Source organism: Cylas formicarius, unplaced genomic scaffold (genome assembly GCF_029955315.1).
Source record: "Cylas formicarius isolate icCylForm1 unplaced genomic scaffold, icCylForm1.1 PGA_scaffold_2__14_contigs__length_35257938, whole genome shotgun sequence".
NCBI lineage: Eukaryota > Metazoa > Arthropoda > Insecta > Coleoptera > Brentidae > Cylas > Cylas formicarius.
The window spans coordinates 14,324,667-14,338,472 of NW_026844319.1; the positions used below are offsets into that span (position 1 = coordinate 14,324,667).

The window sequence follows — 13,806 nt, forward strand, 5'->3', positions numbered from 1 at the left end:
TGACCATATCAGAGTTCTTAAGAAATACAATGTTTACCACATTTCGAAAAATCTCTCAATATTTTCGATCCATCAAAGACAAATTTCCAATTGAAACACTGGTTTACAATATTCCATGCATTTGCTAAGAATATATTGGAAAGATCCGGAAAGACGAAAAATATCAACTATACCAAAAGAATTCTCCTACTAAAGAAAAATGCGAGAACTCATGACTCAGGTCTTTATCTTTCACCAATATGTCCCTCATTGAAGCAGAAAATAATTAGCTTAAATAAGTAGTTTTAGCTCTGCTATTAGAAACATTGGGTATTCCTGTAAGGGCAATGGGGTACGGTATTGGGGAAACGGATGTTCCTAAAAATTAGAAAAAAAAATCTAAATCGAGAGAAAAAGAGAGGTTCCCTCCAATATTTACAGAAATAAATATATGATAACTCCAAAATTTCTTAATGGATTTTAATAAACTTGGAGTAGTTGAAAAGGGCTTTTCCTAGGCTATTAAACGTGAGATGATTGCTACCAGAAGGCATTTTCCGACATGATGGCAAAAAAAAAAATTTAGAAGAAGCTAAATGCGACGATATGAATTTTTTTACGTCATTAGAGCCAAACAAGAGCCCAGGAACCCAGTGAAAACCGCATTCGTATCTTTAACTAACGCAATAAAGCAGAAGAAAATCGATTGAATCAAATTCAAAGTGCCTCCTGTCATTTTCTATTCAGGAATTTATCCTGCTCGTGTATTTAATACTGCTGTATAAAGGCTACAACATTTTGAACACGATCAACCATATTTTCAGGGCTAATATGGTAAGTTTGATAAACCATATATTTTATTCTACCTCAAAGGTAGTCCATTACAGTAAGGTCTGGAGATGTGGCAGACCACGGAAATAAACTGCCCCTTCCTATCAGTTTCCCCAATACTGTACTTGGTTGCCCTTACTGGGACACCAGGTATTAGTAAGATTTATTTATCGATTAAATAATTAAATTTTGGTGATATTCTTATCGAAGCCGAATTGAAATATTAAATATCACAGAAACAAGAATTGAAAATGTGGAGTTTAATTATGGTTCGATTTAAACACATTGTAGCATTTTTTTATATTTCCAGTATTTTATATTACTATTAATGAAATGTCTTCGCGGTCCATTACAGATTACGCTATTGAGTGAAGTAAAAGTGAATAAGTGCAAAATTTTAAAGAAAATGCTTCATTCATTGAATTCATTATCTACCTTTATCCACATTTTACCAATTTTCTATATTCTAATTATGGACGCTGGATTTTCGGCCGATATTTCGCCCACATGCGCCCTGTATAACAACATTTAAAAATTGAAATTAACAATAATAAAATGTCGCTTCGTTATAATTGTTGTGCCAAAATGTTTTTATTAGGTAGTGAAACGAGTGTTACCCCGCGACACACACATCAATAATAGAAAAGACCAGCCGAGCGAGCATCGACCAGGATCAATTCTTTTCATACCGCCGTTTACTCATTTACTTCCACCATTTTTCCGCGCCGAAACAATCGATACGACCGTAATCCGAAATACCAACAGCGAAAATACCAAAAAAAAAAAGGCACTCGCGACACTATAAGAACCCGTTCACGGAGTCCGTGATTATCCGAATATTTTCGCACCTGAAGTAGGCGGTGTATAGCGAAAGCGGCCGTCCGCTACCGACAAAAGAACAACGCGTGATGGGCTAATTCCGCGGCCGACGACATAATGCAGTGACTACTTTCCGATGGGGGTAGTTGTAGTAGGTGGTGATCGCGTGGCCGACGATAGACGATCAGCCCCGATCGACCGCGTGGCCCAGGTGATGCGACATGAATGTGTTATTGTTTTGCCGCCCCCGAATAGCCAAAATATGTGCGAGTATCAAGTTAACAGCGCGCGTTAATGTTCTAACGACGACAACCCCATCAGGAGGCTATATGGGATAGGAACCCTATGCACTTGGTACAATGTTTCAATTGAAACAGCTCTATGAACAATCACCATACAATATTCCTCCTGCATCTGGTGCATTCTATTCTGTACAATTCAGCACACGTTAAATGGTTATCACTTGCCGATAAAACCGATAAAAAGCGGATATACAAATTACACTTGGTTCGACGCCCATGACACCATGGCAAAATTCTTCATCGAAGTGCATTTTGCATGTTCCTGTGGCTCGTAACACTTTGCCACTGCCAAAAACTTTGCTACTATCAACAAAAAAACATTAAAGACCGCTCATTAGATTACCATCAGGACATGACAAGTAGACGAAGTCACAAAACAATCCGGCAATATACCCCTTATCACTGCGATTTGAATCCTATACATATTATATGGGCCGAATTAAAAAAAAAGTTAGACGCAATAATGTCCGAGTACGTAATTGATGTAATTAAATTTCAGTGAGAATTGTTACCAGATATCAGTCGGAGAGGATGTCTTAATCATGTGCTTGTAGCAGAAAGTTGGAACAACCTAAAACCACAAATAATAGTGGTGGCGCAATTTTTTTTTTATATAATTACAATTATACAGTACTCAGTACAACAGAATGTATATTTTTTATAGACAAAATATATATTTTATAGATAAAAACGTTAAGATCGTTATTACAGTCATGACTGTTTATCGTTGTGTCGGACTATACCTGCTTATATACTGTTTAGGGGGCTATGGATTTTCGGATTTTTCCTTGGTAGCTGAATTGATTACAATGCAAGGTTCTTGATTTGGTCGAATAAGATTTGATGTCCGGTTTCATGACTGTTTTCAGCAATTCTGATTAGTTTATTTGATGCAGTCTTAAGGCATCTTTTAGCCCAACTGATTTTTATATAATGTACTTTTTGCCCATGTGCACGGGATACTGTTCAGATTGTAAGATATCTGCAATAGTGTTAAGAGTTTCAGTAACTGAGACTTGAAACTAACCAGAACATCGTTTGAGTTTATCAGTTTTTCGTTTAAGTTGTTTTAATGGAGAATAAATGTCACATTAAAAGTTAACCCTCTAATTTATTCTAAAACATTATTAAATTAATCGCTTTTGTTCTACATCGGCCTCTGGCATATATAGACATTTCGAGATGTGTAATCCATGTTATTCAGATCCATTTATATTTATATATATTTATATTTATATATATCAGCCACGGGCCGAATTCGCCATCTGTCTCTAACATAAATATCAATATACAGTTGGGCCTTGGCGTGCTGATGATATTCTTGTCGTTTTCTCATAGGATAGCGTAAGAAATAAGGTAAATTGGGATTAAAAAACTAATCAGATTCTTCTGAACTACACTCTAAGATTCAGAAAACATACTATATTCGTTTTTCTCTAAGGCGGGGGAACCTGATTTTGTGGGACAATTCTGCTGAATGCTTGACACAGCGCGATAATATTGGAGTTCTAGTAGGCATATATTTAAAATGGAATATTCGTATCTTATATATTTGTTCAAAGTGAGATGTTTAATCAACAAATTTTATCTATTGAACGAAATTACAAATCATAAACTCCTAATAAGTTCTGGTCGAACCATTACACGATATTACGATATTTATAATTTAAAAAGAAAAAACTGTATAACTATTGCTATTTTTGGTGTTCCACTTCAACCGCCGTTCACCACAGAAATGAGATATTAAATGGCTTAAACCTACGTTATTTACGTGTCGGCAATTCACTCGAGTCCTTTATTGTAATTACATGCACTTAAAGAAAAAGAACTCGCGTGTTACCTACTTATAAAGTTAAATTTTCCCGCCACACATTTAAGCTATCTTGATCACGGCCTCGATTTATTCAAATCGACATTGTTCCTGTTCTGTGCGACTTTCAATTTACGCGACTAGTTAGTTTTTTGGGTTCTTTCAATCATTTTAATTAAGTTGGAAAGTCTTGCGGGATCCTATCGGTTTCTGTGAGGTTTCATAATTTCGCCAGCATGTCAAGTTGATTCTAATGAGCACGCGATTTATAAAAAATTGATCGACCCTTTTCGATAACTTGTCTTTTGATTATAGAGGGCGATTTTTTAGGTTGTGTGTCTTACTAAAAAACTTTGAATATATGCATATTTAGTTATGTAGCAACGTATGAAATTAATACTATGATTATTGTAAAATTTACAACGTCCAATGTAAGATGATCCATGATCCGATCTGAGAAATGATAAAATCTACAAAAAAAGCTAAATGCAATTGTTTCGTGTACTGACTATTAAGGACATGTTTTTTATTTTTTCAAGCCAGGTACAAACTTTGGTTATTTTTAATGGAAAACCAGAGAGAGGAAAACTTGTCATAGCGAAGTTATTTTTTATATCTTTATATATCTATATATACTCAACAAAGGACTAAAGATTATTTCGCGTTATGCCAGCAAAGCACATTTTTATGTGATGAAAATGTCACGATGATGCCACATTTTGGAATCATTGACCATCATCATAACCTGAGTACATTAAAATTATTTTATTTATAAATTGAGCAGTATTAAACTTGTTTTTAGAACTATAATAAACAAGGTCTAAAACCTCAAAAAAAAACAGTTTTCTGTTTTTGATTTTTGGCCACAAAAAATTGTTCCATCAGTATGTTGGTAAGTGAGTAGAAGGAAATGGTTATTTTAGACCTATATTGCTCAATTTAAATACAAATAATATAAATGTTGATAGAGTAGAATAATGTAAACATTTGCAGCATAAAAACAATTGAATTGCGTTTCCGGGTTTACTGAATATAACCTCAAATTTTCTATTTTGAATGGATCATCCATTTTCAATTTTCTGGACTTGCTAAGCAATTCTAAACAAATTTTCTTACTTCACGCCGAAAATCAATAGTTTTTGAAATATTCCACAATTCTAAGATTCTTTTACTTTATGAAAAAATGAAGTAAGCGAGGACAAAAAATATTACATTACTCCTAATTCAAAGTTCAATTCAATAAAATATCAAAAACAAAATTTGTCGATATTTAAAACAAGTTAAACATTTTAGAAAAGTTGCAGCATTGTAGCATGTTGCTCACTTAAAACTTTTCTTTACTCAGATTTGGCAGCACGAACTTCAATCTTTTATGAGACCTATATAAAATTTGAAAAATGTTTAAATCAGCTTCGGCTATGACAGTTTACGTTAATCCCACATGTCCCAACTATTATATATCGTTGACCTTGTTTTGAAACGTACTCTCCTAACGTGTAACCATATACACGGTGTTCTATTTAAAATAACAAAATATCTAAACATTCCGTATACACAAAAATCATATACGTAAAAAGTCAATACAAGAAATTTTGACACTTTTTTGTAGATTTTACCGTTTCTCATCATCTTACGTGGACCACGCTGTACGTTTAATAGCAAGTTTAGTATTATTTATTTTTATATATTACATATTTGTAAGCAAAGTATTTCAACACTCGTTGTTAATGCGAGATTTTTGTGCTTAAATTATATTGAGTTTGTGATAAAATATCTGTCTTTGAACTGCCTACTTTGGAATTTTGTCAGCTATATAAATTTTATTTCAAACAGAATCCTTAATGTACCCTTTGGAAACATGAGATGAACTTTAACCACAACAGCACCCCGATTAGCTAGCAATGCACTCTAGATCGGTGTGTAATTGTACATTTTAGAGAAAAAAGTAGCAAAAAGCTTTTTTCTACTTCCTTCTGTAAAATATCGGATGTCTTCGAAGATTTTACCGCAAGGTTTGAATTTTGATGTTTGTCATGTCTGACTGTCATGTGAGTGAATGTATTCGTGTTGTTTTGCCAAAATGTACCCAAAACTAAGGTCGTAGAACTATGCAACAAGTGTGGTGAGTCACGAGTGTTTAATAAACGAGTGCCTTGAAAAATTTGTTATTATAGGACTCTGATGTCATTTTCATGTAAACTGCTATTCAATGGTCCAATATTAGGTCCGAAAAATTCACTTCCCTGACGGCTTGAAAAAAATAGTTACGTCGAAAACTTACCCTCCAGCAACCAATATCATCTGCATTTCTCATGGGTGGGCTGTTTGATGTCCTTCTTGCGAAACCCGATTTGATGTCATGGTGCGTGCGAGAAGCGAAAAAGTTCCACCGCTACAGTTTTAGCGAAGTACACATGCACCGCCAGATTTATTTTTTGGCTCACATTTGCAGATACCAAACGCTTCGGAAAAAAAACTATTCATCGACAACACCAGCAACCGACGAGTTCCTGACAACCGAATTTGCATCGCACGCTATGCCGGTAAAAGTCTCGAGCCAATATTCGCCATATTTACAACGTCCTTATTTAGCGAATTTCGCTGGAAAAGGCCATTGAAACTGGGCCCTCACTACAACGGTAATTATGGTGGACGATAAATTATACGCCTGTGCCCAATCGATTTCTATCTGCGACAAGCAGACGGCATTACTACCGCCGCACACTGGTTCAAAGGGGCAAAAACCCTAACATAGGATTTTTTTTAAAGCAAAGATGATGCACTCGTTTTTTATTGAGGATATCTGTAAATATCTATTTATAAAGGTTTGACTGAAGTATCTTCTGAGAAACAGCCCTTGTTTTCTAGCCAAATTATTGTCAAAAAAGAACCTTATTATAACATCAATTTTACACTTAATTTTTATACTTTGGTTATTCTGCCTAGGAAAACTTAAATGCGTTTTTAAGTAGAAACTAAAAGTTTTGCATGGAGCAAGTAATTTTGATTTGAGATTTATAAAGTTGAACAAAATTACAAAATTATATGTAAAAGAACATCGAAATTTTTCAGTTCTTTGTAACGGCATGGTGAGTATAACTCGGTGTCTTAGATACAGGTCATAAATTCAATACCTAAATACTAATTTGTTATTCAAATTTTTGAAGTATATAACTATACTCATGACCAAAGTTGTAACTGGCCCAAGTTTAGCGATTTTTTCTTTTAATGTGAAAAACACTTTTTCCCTAACTTTGATGGTCGCCATTTCGGAAAATGTTGGTTTTGGATATTGGCCACTAACTATGCTAAACATATAACATCATTTTTGTAGTTCTCTATTATCGATCTATTTCATACAAAATAAACTTCAGGAAAATGTGCTTCCCTTTTATGTGTTGTCATAATTTTTATGCCCGCTTTATTTAAAAGTTAGCACCCTTGTTTTTAGCTATGAGTCGCTAAACGACTAAATAATTTTACGGATAAAACGGTAAATGCAAATTGTGGGCTAACTATAGCCCCGAGAGAAGGTGTGGTTATACACATAAATGACCTATTTATGAACTTAAATCGTTTTGTTATGCAGTACAAGCACATGATTAATATGGCTATACACCACCAATCACCATCAACCACATTCGCCTCGGTTTACATATGAGAAATGAAGAGAGTTCGGGAAAAACTTTTAGCACATTTAAGCGTTTGTGAAGGACATATTTCAAAATTATTTTAAAATGTACAGGCTGGACCAAAAGGTAAAAATGAAAGTTATATTTTTCACAAAGGTTCGAACTCATTTTATTGAAAAATTAACAAACTAAAATGGTAAAAGAATTCTGATCTTAACAAATGCTCAAAGCGATGTCCATTATTCTCGACAATTATTCAATGCACTATGTATGTGACAAGCACGTAGCGTTTAAAAAGTTTTGCAGAGTAACTTTTGTAGGTATAAGTCTTGGATAACTGATAATATAAAATTGAGTGTACATTATAATTACTACAAACTTATTAGGAACCACGCACCAATAAAAGCAAACAAAGAACGCTCCCTAATTGTGTTAATAATGCAGATGCTATTAAGATATTTCCTTTGCCTCTAATACTTTGACGGAATAATGAACAATTATAGTTAATGAATATACTTTGTCCTGATATTTTCCTGTATTTGGACCCCGACAGAAGTCATGCCCTCGGCAAAAATAAAAAAAAGTTTGATCATTCGCGTTCTATTAGCATTCTGCCTACAATCTGTAAGATTCTGGAGAAAAATGGACAAACAAATAGAAGCATTTTTCAATATCTACAAATGATATTTTTAAGACTCATGATAATCACAAAATTACTGCCTTTGTTTTACTTGATTTCATAAGCATCTTTTTTAAATTCTTCATCATATACGATTCAGTGTAAATTCGTTTCATCCTCCTTAAATGGCCGTAACGCTTAACGAAACAACAAGCCTTTGACTGTTAACAAAGGAGTACTCTAGAGTAGGTCATAGGTCCACTGCAATTTCTGATTTTTACATCCAGGTTTACAACTTTATTATAATTTTGTGATTGTGACTGCACTTTTCTTTTTCTGAAAACTACCTTAGCGAAGCAAGCAACAGTATTAATTCTGATTGGAATAGACTTTAGGATTCCGTCACTGAATATACGCTTGTATTTAATGTTATTAAATCCTCAGTGATGATAACTGGAAATGAAAAACAAATTGATAACAGCAAAAACAACGTAAAATTATCTATAGAGAATTCTGTTTCTCTCTCAGTTTGGAACTTCTAGATTCTTTGCATGTAGTGATTAAAAATTAATTTATGAAGAATACTAAAAGTTTCTTTGAGATACTCTAAAAGAATTTAAAAACTCTTTAAATTAGTATTTGGAGTTGCACGTAGAACGCAAATTTCACAAATATTTGATAAGTAAGGGTGGTTAAATATATATTCAATGGGTATAAACTTCACGCCCTGTTATTCTGTTGCGAAATCATTCAATGTGCGACGTCGCCGTATCTGTACAACGAAATTAAATTTCGGACGGATATCCAAAAATTTGAACTCTGTAGACATTGCCTTTATTTATTTTACTTAGATATTTCGGTGTCTTTAATTCCGTAGCACTCCCAGTCTGAGCGTTGGCTATTCCCTTCAGTTAATGTAATGCTAAATTTTGAGTCGTAACAAGGATCTGGCTGTGCCAGATGTCTGACTGTCTTAGCCCTTTGCCACCAAATTTAATTCGGGATAAAATTTTGTTAATGTCATTGATATTAATGCTTGTTACTAATTATTACTGTTATGATGCATGAGTCAATTCTTTGTTGAAGTGATTTCTGAACTCTCGATGCAATAATTTGCGGTATGGAGCTATACGCTGTTTTTATTCGTACAACGAAGCGAAGGGCACAATTGAGTATTATCAGCGTAACTCTTAAAGAGATATAATAGAATTCAGAATAGTGAGGTCGCTGTAGATGAAATATAATTGAGTAGTGGTCCATTCTCGTGGAGGGCAGAGGAGTTTAGTAAATCCAATGAAATCGAGTTAACCATAAGGGCTGACGCTGCGTCATTGTTTTATGCTTCCGAATTTTCATTCGGAACTACGGCGCAGCAGTTATTGTTTGGCACACATGGCGGCTGTTTATTGAATGTATGCATATGTTATTATGCAGTTTGTAAACGGACCGGTGCAGTTACGACCCGACGTGTAGAAAATATGGATTGTAAAAGTTAATTTTAACGGTGTCTAGTTTTTAACGGCCTCCGTATTTTAAAAAATTTTAATGCGGCAGAATTACGCAATTTCGATCGAAATTATCGCGACGCTGTTCGCTATAGACGCAAATAAATTCTGCCTCCAGTCTAAACATGGAAACAGATCCAAACGGCGTCCGAAAACAAACGGGTATGAAATAGTTTTATTGCGTTTGTTTTGCGAAGGAATTGATTGAATCAAATTGCCTCACTTTACAGTGGTAAAAGCGTTTCATTGCCGGCTTTAGTTTAATTTAATTAAATGATTAAATCTTTTATATTTCACAGGGTGACTTCTTTTTTTATTTTATTTTTGGTTTGAGCAGTTTTAATTAGTTTACTTTTATTTGTTTCAAAAATATATACAGGGTGTTGTTCCATTAAAGTCGAATCTGAAAAGGTACATTTAACAATCTGCGTACACCACGTGATTCGGCGGAAAACGATTTCGTTCATCATCTTATTCCGATACAGCGTGTTTTTTTGTGTGTTTCGCTCGGTATCTCAAACAAAGGCAAATAGGACCAGCTGTAATATCTATTATAATAACCGAGATATCCCGCGGCAATTCGAAAACATAAGTAAAATTTTAGAAAAAGGACCTTTGGCTTTTTGGTTTGGAAGCTTACAACTAAATTCCAGACTTTATTAGTCAAAAAGATGATTAAATGTACTTGGCTTGCAAATAATTAAAACTTATATTTTAATTGAAATAGTGGAATGTCAACTTTCGCGACTCAACTTTAATTTAATGTATTGTTCTTTTTCTATAATTTTGTTTTAAGTATGTGAGCATCTGAATATTTATTTCTAATTGTATAACAATATTTCATACAATTTAAGCCAGTATGAGGAATTTTATGCATTTGCAGATATTGGAAGCAAATTATCACGATTACTACGTTCCAAATTTCTAAACTTCAGTTTCTTACTTTCTAACAAAATATAAAGGAACGTCAAGTCAAAAAGGTAAATTAAATTCAAACCATATACGTTGGTTTTATCCAACAGTGAAAAATTATGTCCAGCTTTCTTTCGTTTTTATTCTTTTATAACAACATTTGACGCAATTGTAATTTAAAACGAATTGATGTGTTTTGTTTCTTCTTCTATTTGTTTAAAGCGCATTATTTGAAGATTTTTTGGGTGTATCATAGCGGGAAATATTTCATTTCCATTTCCGGGTAAGTTAGGTTAAAACTGAAAGTGAAGCACATGTTTAGTTATTAATTTATTTATTTTTGTTTTTGTATATTCTAAGTCCGCAAAATGAAAATAATGCATTTCGGCAGCAAAATATTTATTTTCATATGTTTGTAAAGGCAAAAATAAGTTTGTTTTTATATAACTCATTTCGGCTAAACCAAGGTTTTTTCGAATTTTGTTTCTCAAAAGATTGTTGAATTGTTGAATATTTTGGGACGTGATATCGCCGATTATCACAGCCTTTAATTTCCAAAGTTTTAATATCTAACTATATAACAAACTTTTAAGTAATATAAATGAAAAAAGGTAGGCTCATGGATTTGGATTGCAATTGATTCCTGTTATTTTAAAATTATTATTTTCCGCAGGAAATTTTTTATTTTTATGGGTCTGTAAAGGCAAAAGTAATTTTGTATTTATATAACTGATTTCGGCTAAGCGAAGGTTTTTTCGAATCTCGTTTCTCGAACGACTGCTAAAGGCTTATAATTGCATCATAAATATTTTGAGATGTGATATCGCGGTTATCACGTCCATAATTAGAAAATTTTCAGTTTATAACAAATTAAAAAATTTTCAGTTATCCTAAAGTCCTCATAAAAAAACTTTTATTTTATACGTTTGTAAAGCCAAAAGTTTTCATTAAACTAAGCTTTTCCAGAATTTTGTTTCTCAAACGATTATTAAAAGCTTGTAATTGCATCGTAAATATTTTGGGATATGATATTGCTGGTATCACGTCCATAATTTTCAAAATTTTAGTTTCTAAATTTATAACAAATTTTGAAGAAGTACAAATCAAAAAAAGGTAAGTTCAATTGCTTTCGTTTGCATTTGATTTCGGTTATTCTAAAGTCTCCAAAATAAAAATGATGCATTTGTTCAGGCAATTTTTTATTCTTATATGTTTGTAAAGGCTAAGAAATTTTTTGTATAACTGATTTCGGCTAAACAAAGTTTTTCCGAAATATTGTTTCTCAAACGATTGTTCAAACAAAGCTTGTAAATGACTCGTAAATTATTTGGGACGTGACATAGCAATTATCACGTTCATAATTTCCAAACGTTCAATTTCGAACTTTATAACATATTTTGCAGAACTGCAAATCAAAAAAATGTAAGTTCAATTAATTTCGTTTTTTCTAAAGTACTCGTAATGAAAATGATGCATCTCTTCAAGGTAAATTTTTATATTTATGTGTTTGTAAAGGAAAAAACAATTTTCTTTTTATATAACTGCTTTCGGCTAAACGAAGTTTTTCTAGAATTTTGTTTATAAAACTATTATTGAATGCTTGTAATGGCATCGTAAATATTTTAATTCGTTATATTGCGGATATCAATTTCCAACTTTATAACAAACTTTGAAAAACTATAAATAAAAAACGGTTTGTTCAATGGATTATTAAGTCCGCAAAATGGAAATGAAGCATTTTTTCATGAAATTTTTTATTTTTATATGTTAGTAAAGGGAAAAGCAACCTTGCTTTTGTATAATTCATTTCGGTCTAAAGAAGTTTTACCGGAATTTTGTTTCTCAAACGATTGTTGAAAGCTTGTAAATGAATGAATTTCTAAATTTAAAACAACCTTTGAAAAAGTATAAATTAAAAATGTAATTTTAATAGATTTCGTTTGCATTTGATTTTGGTTATTCTAAAGTCCTCATAATGAAAATGATACATTTCCTCGTGAATTTTTTTATTTTGACATGTTTGTAAAGGGAAAAACAACATTTTTGTATAAGTGACGTCGGCCAAACGAAGTTATTCGGGAAATTTTGTTTCTTAAACGATTGTTGAAAACTTGTAAATTAGTAATAAATAATTTTGGACGTGATATCGAGTTTATCACATAATTTCCAAACTTTCAATTTCTAACTTTATAACAACCTTTGAAAAAGTATAAATTAAAAATGTGAGTTCAATAGATTTTTTTTGCATTTGATTTCGCTTATTCTAAGGTCCTCATAATGAAAATTATGCATTTCTTTATGAAATTTTTTGTTTTTATATGTTTGGAAAGGGAAAAACAACTTTCCTTTTGTATAATTGATTTCGGCTAAACGAAGTTTTAGGGAATTTGGTTTCTCAAACGATTGTTGAAAGCTTGTAAATGTATCGTAAATAATTTGGGACGTGATATAGCGGTTATCACGTCCATAATTTCGAAACTTTCAATTTCTAACTTTATAACAACCTTTGAAAAAGTATAAATTAAAAATGTAAGTTCAATTGATTTTGTTTGCATTTGATTTTAGTTATCGTAGAGTCCTCATAATGAAAATTATGCATTTCTTTATGAAATTTTTTGTTTTTATATGTTTGGAAAGGGAAAAACAACTTTCCTTTTGTATAATTGATTTCGGCTAAACGAAGTTTTAGGGAATTTTGTTTCTCAAACGATTGTTGAAAGCTTGTAAATGTATCGTAAATAATTTGGGACGTGATATAGCGGTTATCACGTCCATAATTTCGAAACTTTCAATTTCTAACTTTATAACAACCTTTGAAAAAGTATAAATTAAAAATGTAAGTTCAATTGATTTTGTTTGCATTTGATTTTAGTTATCGTAGAGTCCTCATAATGAAAATTATGCATTTCTTTATGAAATTTTTTGTTTTTATATGTTTGGAAAGGGAAAAACAACTTTCCTTTTGTATAATTGATTTCGGCTAAACGAAGTTTTCGGGAATTTTGTTTCTCAAACGATTGTTGAAAGCTTGTAAATGAATCGTAAATAATTTGGGACGTGATATAGCGGTTATCACGTCCATAATTTCGAAACTTTCAATTTCTAACTTTATAACAACCTTTGAAAAAGTATAAATTAAAAATGTAAGTTCAATTGATTTTGTTTGCATTTGATTTCAGTTATCGTAAAGTCCTCATTATGAAAATTATGCATTTCTTTATAAAATTTTTTGTTTTTATATGTTTGTAAAGGGAAAAACAACTTTCCTTTTGTATAATTGATTTCGGCTAAACGAAGTTTTCGGGAATTTTGTTTCTCAAATGGTTGTGGAAAGATTGTAAATGAGTCGTAAATAATTTGGGACGTGATATAGCGATTATCACGTCCATAATTTCGA

At 32.3% G+C, this 13,806-nt stretch overlaps 1 protein-coding gene across 10 annotated transcripts in view; it reads right to left on the reverse strand.

Moving 5' to 3' along the window:
- The window catches only part of LOC132697680 (potassium voltage-gated channel protein Shaker), a 293,335-nt gene that overhangs the window by 106,540 nt on the left and 172,989 nt on the right, over nt 1-13,806 (reverse strand). For 2 of the 10 annotated variants that reach the window (XM_060663232.1, XM_060663228.1), the window contains exon 1: nt 1,500-1,726. The exons of 4 other annotated variants lie outside the window; for them this stretch is intronic. The gene's annotated coding sequence lies outside the window, so the exon portion shown is untranslated. Of the gene's footprint in view, nt 1-1,245; nt 1,386-1,427; nt 1,727-13,806 lie in introns of those variants that run through there. 4 more of the 10 variants (XM_060663231.1, XM_060663227.1, XM_060663229.1 and 1 more) reach the window with 3 other exon arrangements.